Source organism: Ixodes scapularis, unplaced genomic scaffold, assembly GCF_016920785.2.
Source record: "Ixodes scapularis isolate PalLabHiFi unplaced genomic scaffold, ASM1692078v2 PGA_scaffold43__4_contigs__length_2004386, whole genome shotgun sequence".
In the NCBI taxonomy this organism is placed as follows: Eukaryota; Metazoa; Arthropoda; class Arachnida; order Ixodida; family Ixodidae; genus Ixodes; species Ixodes scapularis.
In genome coordinates, this window is record NW_024609872.1 from 964,055 (window position 1) to 978,360 (window position 14,306).

Genomic DNA, 14,306 nt, shown 5'->3' on the forward strand with positions numbered 1-14,306 from the left:
CATACCGTACGCTCCGAGGGCCGTACGGAGGGCGTCGTCGGAGACGCAGGGTGGGAGCCGAAACACAAATAGGTAAACGATGCGCGGGCCCATTTACTCGAGGGCGACCGCGACGTTATTGAGTGACAAGGTTCCTTGCGCTACAACTTTGTCAGCCAGCTGAATGGAATCAGCAAAAACGAGGAGCTCACTTGCACCATGAAGCTGGAGGTGAGTTAGGCCTCCCTTGCCCACAAGGGCATCCCAGGCGTCGATGATGAGGTCTACTGAAACTTCGGCTGGCGCCGAAAACAATGACTGAGCCTTCGACGGGGTACTGCTGCGGCATCCTGCTCGGCGGCAGGGGTGGAAGCCCCGACGACACGCGCGATGGATGAACGCGGGCCGTAAGGAGCGGGTTCTCTGGATGGCGCTGACTGGCATGCGCTCGGAAGACAGTCGCTGCCGCGGCCACGACGGAGTGGACGTTAAAATGTGCGGATTCGGCTGGGTGGGAGTTTTGACACAAACCCCGAACGCGCGCCCAACGTTCGCAGCTAGGCCTCATGTTTCAGGATCTTTTCTTTTTTCTTTTTATTGACATCTTTCCTAGCTTAGTGAACGCACTCAGCACTTTGTAACTCCTCTGTTCGAGCAATCTCTTACTATTGTACATTCATGTACTTTCAGCCTCATTCAGAAATTAAAGAAAACAAATACCTGCGCCGCGCTACCCGAATTCCTCAAGGTCTTCCTAGTTCATTCTTAATTCGCAAGCTCATCACGGGGGGATATGCTGCGCTGCCGTAGGCGTCACTTTGGCCCTCCAGCCCAGCTCCCGCGGGCTCCTCCCATTGACCAGACTCTCTCTATACACGGCTCTGAGAGAAACTAGAGTAACTATATAGGCCGGGAGAATAAACGGTTTCTCCAACAGCCACAAGGAAAAGGAACTGTAAGCAATTCGCAGACATTACTATACGAAACATTTTGAAAAACTCAATAGACCTTATGCGAAATTGCTTGGTATTCTGACAGCACTGAGAGCATCGCCATCTTAATGTTGGCAAGCGTCGTCGGTACCGACGCACAGTGCAGACAACCGTACGGGCAGTCTGCAATGAAGCGGCAGCTGTGCTTTCCGCCTTCCGACCATGGAATGTGGACGAATAGTTTCAACGCCCTACAACAACTATCTGGCGAAACTCTCTGAGTCCTGCGCACGCTGTCGCGCCATCGCACAGTACCCGTATACGGGTACTGTGCCTCCACTGTGCTTCGGCACCAACGACGCTTGCAAACATTAAAATGGCGAGGCTGTCAGTTTTGTCAGAACAACAAGAAATTTAGTATAAAATATTCCAGGCGAAAAAAAAAACGGAAAATATTATTTTAACGTCGGCAATCGCTGCGGCGCCATTGCCCAACAAAATGGACAAAGAAAGGCGAATAAGGAGCCCGTTCACCTTGCAAAGGCCGATCTCACTAAGCGTTCGGCGCATCCGCGACGTCGCCTTATAACTTTAGTTCACGAGAGGCAGACGGCCGTACATGCGAGGGCTCGTGCCGTCTCGTGCTTCACAAGCGCAAGCAAGGTTATTGCACATGCGCAAATGCTAAAGCGTAAATGCGCGAATTCCATGATGCATTGCGGCAGAGGGTGCGTAGTCAGACATTCTGTTGAGATCAGCATATGGTGGTGTCGGAAGCAAAAAGAAAGCAGAAGGGATTGATGAGGAAAAAAAAGTAGTTCGCTCACATGCACAAGCGTCAGCAGAGAAATGTCTTTTTTAACAAAAAACGGAGGTAAAGGCACTTTGAGGCATGTCCTCGCGGCTCGTAAGAAGCGAAAAGCTCGTAAGAAAATACGCCAATCCTCTACGTGTCATCGGCGATCTGTTGTTGTTCTATGGCGACAACAGGCAACAAAATTTTGAATACGCCACCAGACGCGACCGAGAAGGCGACGTCCAAATTCAACAATTCGTGTTGTTGTTGTTGTTGGTTTTTTTTGTGTGTGGTGCGTGTGTGTGTGTGTGTGTGTGTGTGTGTGTGTGTGTGTGTGTGTGTGTGTGTGTGTGTGTGTGTGTGTGTGTGTGTGTGTGTGTGTGTGTGTGTGTGTGTGTGTGTGTGTGTGTGTGTGTGTTTCATATCACTTTGCTTTTGTTTTAAACTTCAAGATTAGCAAGCTCTGATAAATGAACCGATGAACTTCCTTGCCATGGTGATTTCTAGAACCAAAATATAAATTGCCACCTATTTCGAAGTTATCCAACGGAACGTTCAAAGCGTACGATAATAAATGGCGTGCAGTCTCAGATTGAAACTATTGTGTGCGTTGTACCTCAGGGATCTATGTTACGTTTCCTGTCATTCGTCTTCTCTACATAAATGACATAGTTAATTTGCCGAAAACACCCGACATCATGTCCGCAGGGGACGCAACCATATATATATTTTTTTTTTCAATAGAACTTGGTGGAATTAGCATTCTTGTCTAATGAGTGGGTAAGAAACTTATAACTATGGTGATGGTTTAATGAACTACAGCTTAACACTGTTAAAACAAAATATATTATTTAAAAAAAACGATCGCTATGACATTAGTATCACATTTGAAGGAACTATTATTGAAAGTGTAAGCTCAGGTACATTTCTGTGTGTCTGGTTCGATGAAAATTCGACTACGGCAACGAATCTTAACAGCCTACTAGTCCTACAAAAGAAAGTGATCCGATGCATAGACAACTAAGATTTTTTCGCTCACACCGCTCTTTATTTTTCTAAACACAAAATCATTTAATTCAGCAACATTATAACTTAAATTACTCTTTTTAATTTACACAAAATTTAGAAACCAGGCAGTCCATAGAAATATACCCAAAGAAAAATATGACCTGTATATTAAGGCATATGATATGCCTTCAGGAGAGAATCCGCACCAATTACGGGTCACAGAAGTTGATTTTTTTTACTCCGAAGTTTTTAAAAAAAGTTTTAAGAAAAGTTTCATATATTATTTTTTTTTACAGAGTTTATGCATAAGTGATTACATTTTGATGCACGAAGGTTTAATATTTACGTCACTATTCAGTCCTTCCAGACTCTCAGCTATTGATATTTTATGCATGTATTCATTCAAGGCAAATCATCCTCCTTAATGTTTTATTTATGCCAAATTTGACTTTGTGAGAATATTTTAAGCCTGAGTACAACATTTCTACCCTTCAGGTGCGTGATGTATATGGATGCACATTCTATTCTTTTATTTATCTATTTCAGTACCTTCGAGGCCCAGGGGGCGTTACAGAAGGGAGTGGTGGAAAACATAAAAACAAACAACAGGTAGTTAATTCAGAAATTTAACAGAGAATAAAAAATGCAAACAACGCAGGTTATTGGGAAAGTACATAACACTCAATGGCGGATCTGAAAGTGAAATCGTCGGTAGTCGTTGCGATGGAGGCGGGCAGGTGGTTCCATTCGTTACTAGTCCTTGGGATAAATGAATCGAAAAACAAGTTAGTGCGACAATGTGGCACGCCAACTTTGTTATGGTGATCCGAACGAGATGAGACGTATGATGGCTCTGAAAAAAGTTCGGTTTTGAGGTGCGGGTTATAATGATATATTTTATAAAATAGCGTGAGTCGCGATATTTTTTTGTGCAGAGAAAGGTTCGGAAGGTTCAAGGTTGCCTTCATAGAGGATACGCTAGGTGAGCGGGAGTAGTTTGACAAGACAAAACGCGCGCTGCGATTCTGTATCGATTCTAAGTTATTAATAAGAAATTCCAGGCCTGGGTCCCACACCGAAGATGCGTACTCCAATTTAGAGCGGACGAGAGTTTTGTAGAGGAGAAGCTTCAAATATGACGGTGCCATAGAAAAGTTACCACTCAAATATCCAAGCATATCCAAGACAGATTAGCTGTTATGCGAACCCCTAGGCATTTGTATGACGTTACTTGTTCAAGCGCACTGCATGAAAGTTGGTAATCGTAAATGCTGCCACAAACGGTCTGACGCGTAATTATCATTACTTTACGCTTGTTAGTATTTAGACGCATTTTCCAGATATCACACCAATTAGAGATTTTGTTAAGGTCAGAGTGAAGCACATAGGAACCGGAACTAGTATGAATGACTCGAAAAATGACACAGTCGTCAGCAAACAACTTGATGGATGTGTCGATAGAGTTAGGAAGGTCATTAATGTAGATGAGAAAGAGAAGAGGGCCAAGCCCATACCCTTGTGGCACACCTGAAGTAACGGGAGACGAGGATGATTTGAAGTCGTTAGCAACTACAAATTGGGTTCTGTTAGACAAGAAACTTTCAATCCATGCGAGAATGTTAGGGTCAATATTTAATCTGCTTAATTTCAAACAGAGTAGCTGATGAGATACGAGGTCTAAAGCTTTAGAGAAGTCCAGAAATATGCACTTAACATGAGATTCATTATCTAGAGCAGCAAAAAGTTCATGGGTAAATGAAATGAGTTGTGTCTCACAGAAGAACGTCTTACGAAAGCCGTGCTGGCATGATGTAAAAAATGCATTACTCTCAAGAAAACTAACAAGGTTAGAATAAATTATATGCTCTAGGATTTTACAAAGAACACTAGTTAAAGATATTGGTCTGTAATTAAGGGGAGAATGCGAAATTCCTTATTTAAACGAGGGTACCACCTTGCCCACCTTCCAATCGCCCGGCACAATACCGGTATCAAGGGACTGCGAAAAAAAGTTTCGACAAAATTATGGAGGAGTATACTTCGGTGTTCTTCAGAAACTTTGAGTTAATATCATCAGGTCCAGATGACGAAGCAACTTTTAAATTTCGGATTAAATGCATCACACCAACCCAGTCAATCAGCCCAGGATCCATAGGAAAAAAGCTCGAATCAGCAACATTAGGAAGACAAGCGGAGGATAGATTCAAGAACGACTTTGCAAACATTTCATTAAACACAAAGCAGCATTCAGACTGAGGAATAGTCACACCGTTGTCGTCGTTTAGGTCAGTCTTGTGCCTATCTCAAATTCTCTGCTCAAGATACTGTATTTCAAATACTTTTTGAAGTATCTTGGTATCGTGCAAATACTTTTGATTGAGAGTATTTGATACTCTATTTTAATTACATTTCCGAGCATCTTGTACTCATTATCTGAAATACATTTTTCACATTCCGCCATTTTCTGAGTTTTTCGGTATGAAGTGGCGTGGGCGTGGCACGAGCAAACGTGAACCTTCTTTCGAGCAACAAAATCCTGGTGCTAGCTCCGATTAGCCACGGTGACTTTGATTGAGCTTGTGAAAACATCGCTTTTTTGCCGACTTTGATTCATATTTCATATTTCAACCCAAAGCTCACACAATTAAGGTTTTCCCCTGGCCTTCCCAAAAGCGCCTTTTGTTTCCTAGAGTTTACCCGAAAAATCCTTAAAAAAAGGAGGTGGTTTTTCGGAAGTAAAGATTAGGGAGTTTTAGTAGACCGTATTTCCCGCTCCGCTAGCCCTCCGCTACGAAGAAACCGCCACTGCGCCTGCGCGCCGATGGCCTTGGCTGTAGAGTTCCGGGTAGCGGAGGGGCTGAGCGGAGCGGGAAACACGGTCTACTAAAACTCGCTATTGCCACACTGAGGCTCAACGCAGACCGTCAAACGACCTGCGACAACAATGCAGACTTTAGCTTAAATAAATAACAAATAGAAGAAAACGAAAATTGGACACCAAAATAATACTTTTTTTTTGTTTATATGTTTGACAACGCTACTGCAAAACGACATGGTTGTTGTTGTTGTTGTTTTTTTTTTGTTTTTTTGTCGTCAGTCCGGCACTTATTGCTCTCGCGAACACTGTCTTAAACGATCATTGTTAAGCAGAGAACAGGACAGGAAATAAACTACGAGCTAGATGACCACTCAAAATACCAACAAATCGTCCCCAACGTTGAGTGCCTTTCCGAACGCAACCTACTTGAAGGTGCGACAACTGCCGTGGCTATTATGTAGGTTATTTTTGTTATCCATTCACTCATATCCGTATCCCAAGTTCGCTTATAATGAACACCCTATATAAGGAATATGGTTTGTAGTTAAACGATGCGTGTAAGGTGTGCCGCAGGACGTGATATTCAGCGATGTCACTATTGGAGAGGCGCTTTGTCCCGTTTGTTGTCCCCACACCTCGGTGTTTAGCCAACACAAGGCCTGTGCCTGTGCCCACAGGCCTTGTGGGAATGTCCATGTCATTTTCTTCAATACAGTGCGGGGCACAGTGTAATGTAAAAATACAAACAATAAATGAAGTGACGTTAAGTGCCGGATGTCTCCCTATAGCAGTCGTCAGAGGATGCGAGCTTGACCCCCTACGGCTTTTGTGCTGAGCTGAGAACCGTGCATGCTGCATTGTTCATGTAAGCCGGAGTGGTAACAAAAGAGCCCCTAATCCCCCTCACGGGAGAACACGAACTCCAGCTGAACGCTGACGTCGCGTTCGGTCATGTCAGCCGAACACTGAGTCATTGTATGTGTTGTCCCCATTTGTGTAGTTCTAAAGTTAACCGCTTGGGGCGCCACGGTCTGGATTCCTCTCCCAAGGGACCTTTCTCTTTGTCCCAGAGATGTTTTGTAACATTATCAGTGATATTGTCACCCGCGTTGCAGAGCGAATGCGTGTCCGAATGGTTGCCGCGCTTGGCTCTCGCGCGGAGGCTCCGGGGTCGATTCCAGGGGAGCGGATTCCACTCTTTATTTATTCTTTCAACTTGACATTCTCGCAAGTTGGAAACCTTGTCATCTGATCGAGTTACGAATGTTATACGCGCCGAATGTTCTACGCCGAATGTTCCCGAAATTCACGCGGGTACAAAAGGTGCTCTGAGTGGCGGTCCAGAGTCAGTCTCGCCCCAGCGCTCGCTCCTGTTGTTTTGCCGACATCGACGCCTACGACACTAATATTTCTCTGTTTTTTTTTTGTTTTTTTTTTGGGGGGGGGGCACAAGTTCGCCCCTATTAAACGTTTAGTTTCTTCAGTTATTCGCCGCCTCATCATTTTTCATTCGTGTATATCCTGCTCCTTATAATATGACTGCATAAAATAACCGTACGATGCTTTTTTTGTCATTTTGTGTTGTTGCGTGCAAATAAACCATTCTGGAAAACCAGATTTGCGGAGCTCTATAATTGTCGTTGATGTGTCAATACAAATTAAGTAATGCGGAAGTATTCTCAGAAGTAATTGAATTACATATCTAAGTATTTGTAGTCCAATCTAGATACTTTACAGTGAAAGTAACTTGAGTAGTATTTTAAATACTTTATGACAAAGGTATTTAGTAACTTAACGTAAATACTTTTATCGAGTATTTTGTCCCACACTGGTTTAGGTATATCATATTTTGTTTCGAACCACCAACGACGTTCCAGAACTTTTTAGCGTTGTTTATCAGTAACGAAGGAAGTGCGTTATTAAAGAAACCCCTCTTAGCTTCTTGCACTGCGCTTTTAAACAGAGCTGTAGATTGACGATGCACACCAGTTGACATGACTCTGACTTTGTTTGGCTTTGCGATATAAACGCCTTTTCTCATTTGAAAGACGCTTTAATGGAACGTTGAACCAAGCGGCTCGATGCAATATATGATGATTTTGTTATATGTATGAATTCAATATTGCTGCTGCGACAACAGCAACGCCATTAAGGGGAATGGAGTCTTGGCAGGTAGCTTCGGCAACATATTGTTCTTATCTCCACGACATTTTCTGGATGTCAAATAAACTTCATTCATTTAGCCATCTCTGCTTCTAATGTCGTATCTCTAGTTCTTAACTTCGAAGTGGCGTTACTCTGGCAGCTAGGCCGTCATATACAATGGCTCTAGTACCAACGACATAATGCAGTACTTTGACAAGCAGTCAAAGAATCGCAGTACACCGTTGTATTGCTTTATTTTATGTTATCAATACTTGTCACAAATTCCACTAAAATGTTGATATGTTGGAAAAGACTTTATATGTAGATTATAGCATTTTGTGATCTTAATCTTTCCCACAAAAACGATCTATGATCTATGTTTTGTTTCTTTCTAGTGAGGCCTGCACTGTTGCGGACCTTACCCTATGCGTATTTCATCTGCCTATTTCCACGACTAGAAATGAATAAAGTCTATATTTTTCGCAAGCGTCTTCAACTGTGCGCGCTTAATCGTCGCAAGAAATCTTTGAGGGGCGGTGTCCCAGCTCCTTTTTTTTCGCCACAAGCTTTCTTTACTTTTCTTCGAGACAGCTCCGATATGCACGCGTGAACGAACTCTTCAGCCAACACTTGTTTGAGCTCACTTAAAGTTCGTAGAAGTCTTTCGACGTCGTATTCAACTCTGGTTTTGTTTTTATACCACAAACCTTCCTCTTGATTATTTTTGACAGCTCATTTTTTTTTTATTTTACTGACGAAGTCATTTCTCAGGTCGAAACGTCCAATTAAAATTCCGTTGCAGTGTCCATCAGTTTTTTTTTTTTTTTCCTTCTCCTTTTTTCTTTCTTTGTATATTCATACGGTTTTTAGAATTTCCTTGCTTTACACATCACTGCTTCATGAACTCTACAATATATATATATATATATATATATATATATATATATATATATATATATATATATATATATATATAGGGTGCTTCAGAGAACGCAGGCCAAATCGCTCCTGCGAAGACTACTCATCGCAACGAAAAAAGGCTTGCGGCGTTTTGGTCCTGGGCCAGGGGCCCATTTAGAAAAATTATTAAAGTCTGGGATAATTAAGTTGTTAATTGTTTTTGCTTAACTAACTTTTTCATTACTGTGTTTAAGGGCATGGTTTAAATTAGGAAATTGCTCAGCCTCATCGAAAAACACTAAATCAACAAATTTCAGAACGATAGAAGGCACGCGAAGTATTTTACGGCTTTCTGAAAAACCGCACAAATTCGACGGGTTTTTAAGTTTCGGTTTGCTATCGGAGCGCATCTCGGCCCCGGCGGCACCGCGCACCGTGGAGAGATAGTGCAACCAGACTGTGCTGCGTCGTGCGATGACAGCGCAGCAGAGGTTGGTTGTACTATCTCTCCACGGGGCAGAGTAAGGTGCGGACCCCTTTTCGGAAATTTAAAGCTTTCCGCTTAAGCTTTCGACGCAGTTAACATGGACGCCTGCATTCCACAGAAAAATTGTCCATGATGTGAGTCGTCCATAAAACAAATAAAGGTCACGTTCACAAATAATAAACAAGCATTCCGAAAAAGCCATAACTTGACTTTTGTGGAATGCTTGTTTTCAACCAAGCAAACCATAACATTTTATCAACTCCATTATGCATACTGGAGGCGAAAGACAGGGTTGCAACATGGAAATTCAGAATTTCCCTAGCGAACGCCTGAAATTTACCTGTTTCTGCCAAAATTTTCCTGGCTCACCCAAATATTTACATAATACTAAATATTCGTTTGTTTGTTATTTTGCAGTACTTCCATTTTTACGATGACAGATATTTTGTGTAGCCTTTACGCCTCGCGTACGTTTCGCAAAAATGAGTTCATCGGGTCAAAACCTCGACCAGAGCAAATCTGGCGAGAGGAAGTGTTACCGGGAGATTCAAACTGACGAATGAGAACCTATATTCACCTTCGATGTTATGCATGCCATCACGCTTTCTGTAATAGTCAGTCCAAAACATACCTCTGCAAACCTCACTCCTGAGGGCCCTCAATCACCCTCACTCACCCTCATCTTCACAGGTGAGGTGAGGGTGAGTGAGTTTCTGAACCAGGAAAATTCATGAGTGTGAGGGTGAGTGAGGGTCGTGAGGGCTGTGAGGGCGGTGAGGGCCGTGAGGGCGGTGAGGGCCGTGAGGGCCGTGAGGGCGGTGAGGGCCGTGAGGGCTGTGAGGGCCGTGAGGGCCGTGAGGGCTGTGAGGGCGGTGAGGGCCGTGAGGGCTGTGAGGGTGGTGAGGGCCATGAGGGCCGTGAGGGCCGTGAGGGCGGTGAGGGCGGTAAGGGGTATGAGGGCCATGAGTGCGTGAGGGGCGTGAGGGCGGTGAGTGGCGTGAGGGCCATGAGTGCGTGAGTGGTGTGAGGGCGGTGAGTGCGTGAGGGGTGCGAGGGCCATGAGTGCGTGAGGGCAGTGAGTGGCATGAGAGGCGTGAGGGCCGTGAGGGCCGTGAGGGCGGTGAGGCGCGTGAGGGCGGTGAGTGGCATGAGGGCGGTGAGTGGCGTGAGGGTGGTGAGTGGCGTGAGGGCGGTGAGTGGCGTGAGGGCGGTGAGTGGCGTGAGGGCCGTGAGGACGGTGAGGGCCGTGAGGGCGGTGAGGGCGGTGAGTGGCGTGAGAGGTGTGTGAGCGCCGTGAGGGCAGCGAGGGCCGTGAGGGCGGTGAGTGGCGTGAGGGCCATGAGTGAGTGAGGGGCGTGAGGGTCGTGAGGGCGGTGAGGGGCGTGAGGGTGGTGAGGGGCGTGAGGGGCGTGAGGGCCGTGAGGGCCGTGAGGGCCGTGAGGGCCGCGAGGGCCGTGAGGGCGGTGAGGGCGGTGAGTGCGTGAGGGCCGTGAGGTTCAGTGAGGGCGAGTGAAGGGCTCAAGGTGAGTGTGACTGTGAGGGTGAGGGTGAGTGAGGGGCTGAAGGTGAGTGTAGCTGTGAGGGTGAGGGTGAGTGTGGGGCTTAGGTGAGTGTGGCTGTGAGGGTGAGTGTGAGTGAGGGCGACCTAGAATGCCGACCTCTGGTCCAAAAACAAAAGGCGTGACAGAAGTGAGAGTTCTGTCACGCAAACTCAGGGAACACGACACACAGTAACTACCATTTCGCGCACGGCACTTCACACAATAATATTAGTCAGGGTAAGTCTGCATCTCCAGACAACGCCGTATTTCTTCATGTACTCAGGCTTCTTCTTTCTTTTTTTAAAGGAAGCACTGCGGCGTTTTTTGAAGCTTCCACTTGGCTGATCCCTCCTTTCATAGCTTTCATATAGGCAATAAAATGAGATGGGAATTGGTTTTGCCGAAAATGCTTGTTCGAGTGCTCATCGGTTTTTCTAGTTGCTCGCAAAAGAAACCGGAAAACAGCTGGAGGGAATAGCCTAAATGTAGCCGAAGCCGCTAAACTTCGATGTAAACTGGAAATAAAATCATAATTAGCCTATGAAATTCCAGTTAAATAGGGGGCCCAAAATTTCCCTCTGACTTGCAAGATTATTACCACATAGACCTGATTATTACCTTGATCTGAGAAATTTACCTCGGTGCGGCCGGCCTGGTGAAAGAGCAGAATAAATTGGGAAGTGTTTTCTCAGATTTCGACATTGTTTGGTTTTGCATTGCTAGGCGAAATGTTAAGTGTTTCGCATTGATATCGTTTTCTACTTACTGCTGAGCGGTGTAACATAGCTAAACAGGCAGTGCTTATGTGTTCCGAGCCCACTAATACATAGCCCATTATGCAGCCCTTGGCGAGGGAACCTTACAAGATAATTTCAGTCGGATCACAAAATAAATCTGCATTTTCGGCTTTGTTTGAATGTGACCGCACAAACTAGACGGGCATCGAAGAAAATATTTATTGGATCTCGTGTCAACATTTCATGAGGTTTGCTTTGCGAATCATTGAGCGCCAGTTTTCACTTCTAGACAGCAAGGCTTGAACACATTTCTTCTTTTCGTCCTGTTTACCTGAAGCTGCACTTTCTGCCTCAGGAAGAACTGGTGATTCTTATTGTAGCCGGTAATATATGGGATTTATTGCGGTAATTAAAGCTTCCGAGTTAATTTTAAAGAAACAATATTCTGCCGAATATTATTTTTAGTGTAAAAACATTAGTTGTCCCGTGGAGCGAAGCCGTTGTAATCTGATGTCTGTAGAAGCGAAAAACGGCACCTCAATACCAATTGGCTAAGTGAAACGGCAAGTAAATACGCAATGGCTGAGCGAAACGGCACCTGAATTCCCATTGGCTGGGCGAAACGGCACATGGATTCCCATTAACTGCGATGCAGACGCGGCTAAAAAAAGTTTAAAATAAACACAAAGAAAAGCACAGCAACGCAGATGCCTCGTCACAGAAGCCGTTGAGCCGGCGTGGGAGCCGCGCCAGCGCAGTGTGGAAGCGTGATGTCGCCGCCGGCGCGAAATTTGAAAAAGGAAGCCTGAGCGCGATGCTCGTAAAAATCCGTTGCGTGTAAGAATGCTTTCGCATTCCTACACGTAAGCAGTCTTTTAGGGACGCTGACAGGGTATTTATGCTCGACGAGGCTTTTAGTTGTACATGACATATAAGAGTTCAATTACCCAGTACAGAACCCGCAGCTCGAAATTCGGTTTCTTTCCGCCCGAAAACCGCCGATCGAGAACTGGCCGGTTGGAGTCGCGCTCACTCTCTTCTCCGTGGTCACGATCGAGCCGTTCTCTAAAGTTTAGACGCGACCCCCGAATTTAATCGAAGTCGTGGGTCATTGAAGGTACACAGTCGATTCTAAAAATAGAAAAAAATATATATATGACATTCATATTTCTGTATCTGTTTTAGCAACGTATGTGAAACACACACACTAAAACTGCAAATACGTTGATTGAAAAAAGGCTTTCACAGGCAACCGGAAGCATTATGTACGTTCAGTGCGTGATTCTCAACATGGCGTCGTATCGCGTACCGTGGGACTCCCGGTCTGGACGGCGATGTCGGTGGACGACGGGCGTGGGACCTCTACTTCAGAACTGTCGTTCGCGGTACCGGCGAATGTGTCTTCATTTGAAAGAGAAATGTTGGCCAGATCAAAACAATTAGGATTCATTCCGTACAACACAGCCGACCACCAAGCCGACTTGCACGAAGACGTCGCCGAGTCATCGCCCCTTTTCGTAGCTGAAAACATTGTTTGTCTTACGAACACGAATTAGTAAGCGTTTAAAAAACGCTCAAATGTCAAGCACGAAGCGCGTACTTCGCGTTAGCTGTCGCATGGAGCGAACCTACGTCATGAGCTTTGAAGCCGCGCCAAACGGCACCTTCCCCCGTCCCAATGTCGTCTGTAACCGAAATCTGGTGGATCGGCTCCCATTGTTCGGTGCGCGTCATAAAGGAACGAGGCTCCCATTGGCCCTCGTGCGGCTGAGCTGCCGAAAAATCCACCAGACAAATCCCTCTCCATGGCGGCGCAGCGCACGCAGCGGCCCGGACGCCGGTAAGAAGGGTGCGGCAGTGCGAGCCTGGTGGGAGAGCCTGCTTTGGAAAACTACGTGGAGGGTGTATGGCCGAGCTCAGGGCGGCGCCCCCACTTGCTGAGAGAGCGCGCCCGGCCGTCGGCCGGGGAAACATGGCGGTCTTCCCGGCCGAGAGCCGGGAGCGCGCTCTCCACCGCATACGCCAGCTACGCCGCAGACGTACAAAGGGAGCGGAAGAACGACATTTATTTTTTATCAACGTATTTGCAGCTTTTTAAAAGCCACAAAAAATGTGTATCTATTTTATTTTTCAGTTTTAATATTGAGTGTGTGCCTTATATGACCCACGTCTTTGACAAAATTTGGTGGTGGTGTCTAAACCATAGAAAACAGCATGTGACTATGGAGAAGAGAATGAGCGCGACTCAAACTGCAGCCAGTTCTCGATCGGCGATGTTCGGGCGGAAAGAAAACGAATTTCGAGCCGCAAAATCCGTTCTGGGTAGTTGGGCTTTCATATGTCAGATACAAATAAAGAGCTTGGCGAGCGTAACTAACCCGTTAGTGCCCCTTTAATGCGGGGATTTTATTTGTATTTCCACATTTGGTGCACCAGGGAACATAGCAGTAGTTTCCGTGGGAAATCACCTGAGCATGTGAGAGAACTATAAAGGCCTGTTTACACTAGGGTGCATTCATGTGCGCTTTGCTTAGGGTGGAGACAGGGTCTGTGCACCGAGCACGAACGGCGGCTGAGTGATTGGCTCAGCTGTGAGCATGTGTAACTCGTGACACCAGATACACCGTTTCACCTGGTACATGAGGCCATGCACTTCTCTGGTCCATTTGGTTTCGTTGAGCACTGTACCTTTGGAGCCATTGGAAGTCCACGTTGTATTCGTGTCCGTGTACCGAACTTCCCCTTACGTGATGGTGGAGCCACTGGTGCAAGCCCTCTGCCAGTACGGTAAGATCGAAGCGATCAACCACGTCACGTTCCGAAACTGCGCGGACATCAAGACCACCCGGGTGGTCATGATGGAGATGTCGAAGCCGGTCCCCAACTTTGTCCACATTAAGCGATACCGGATGATGGTGGACTAACGCGGATTGCGCCTCGTGTGCAGCCGGTGTGGGGTGCAG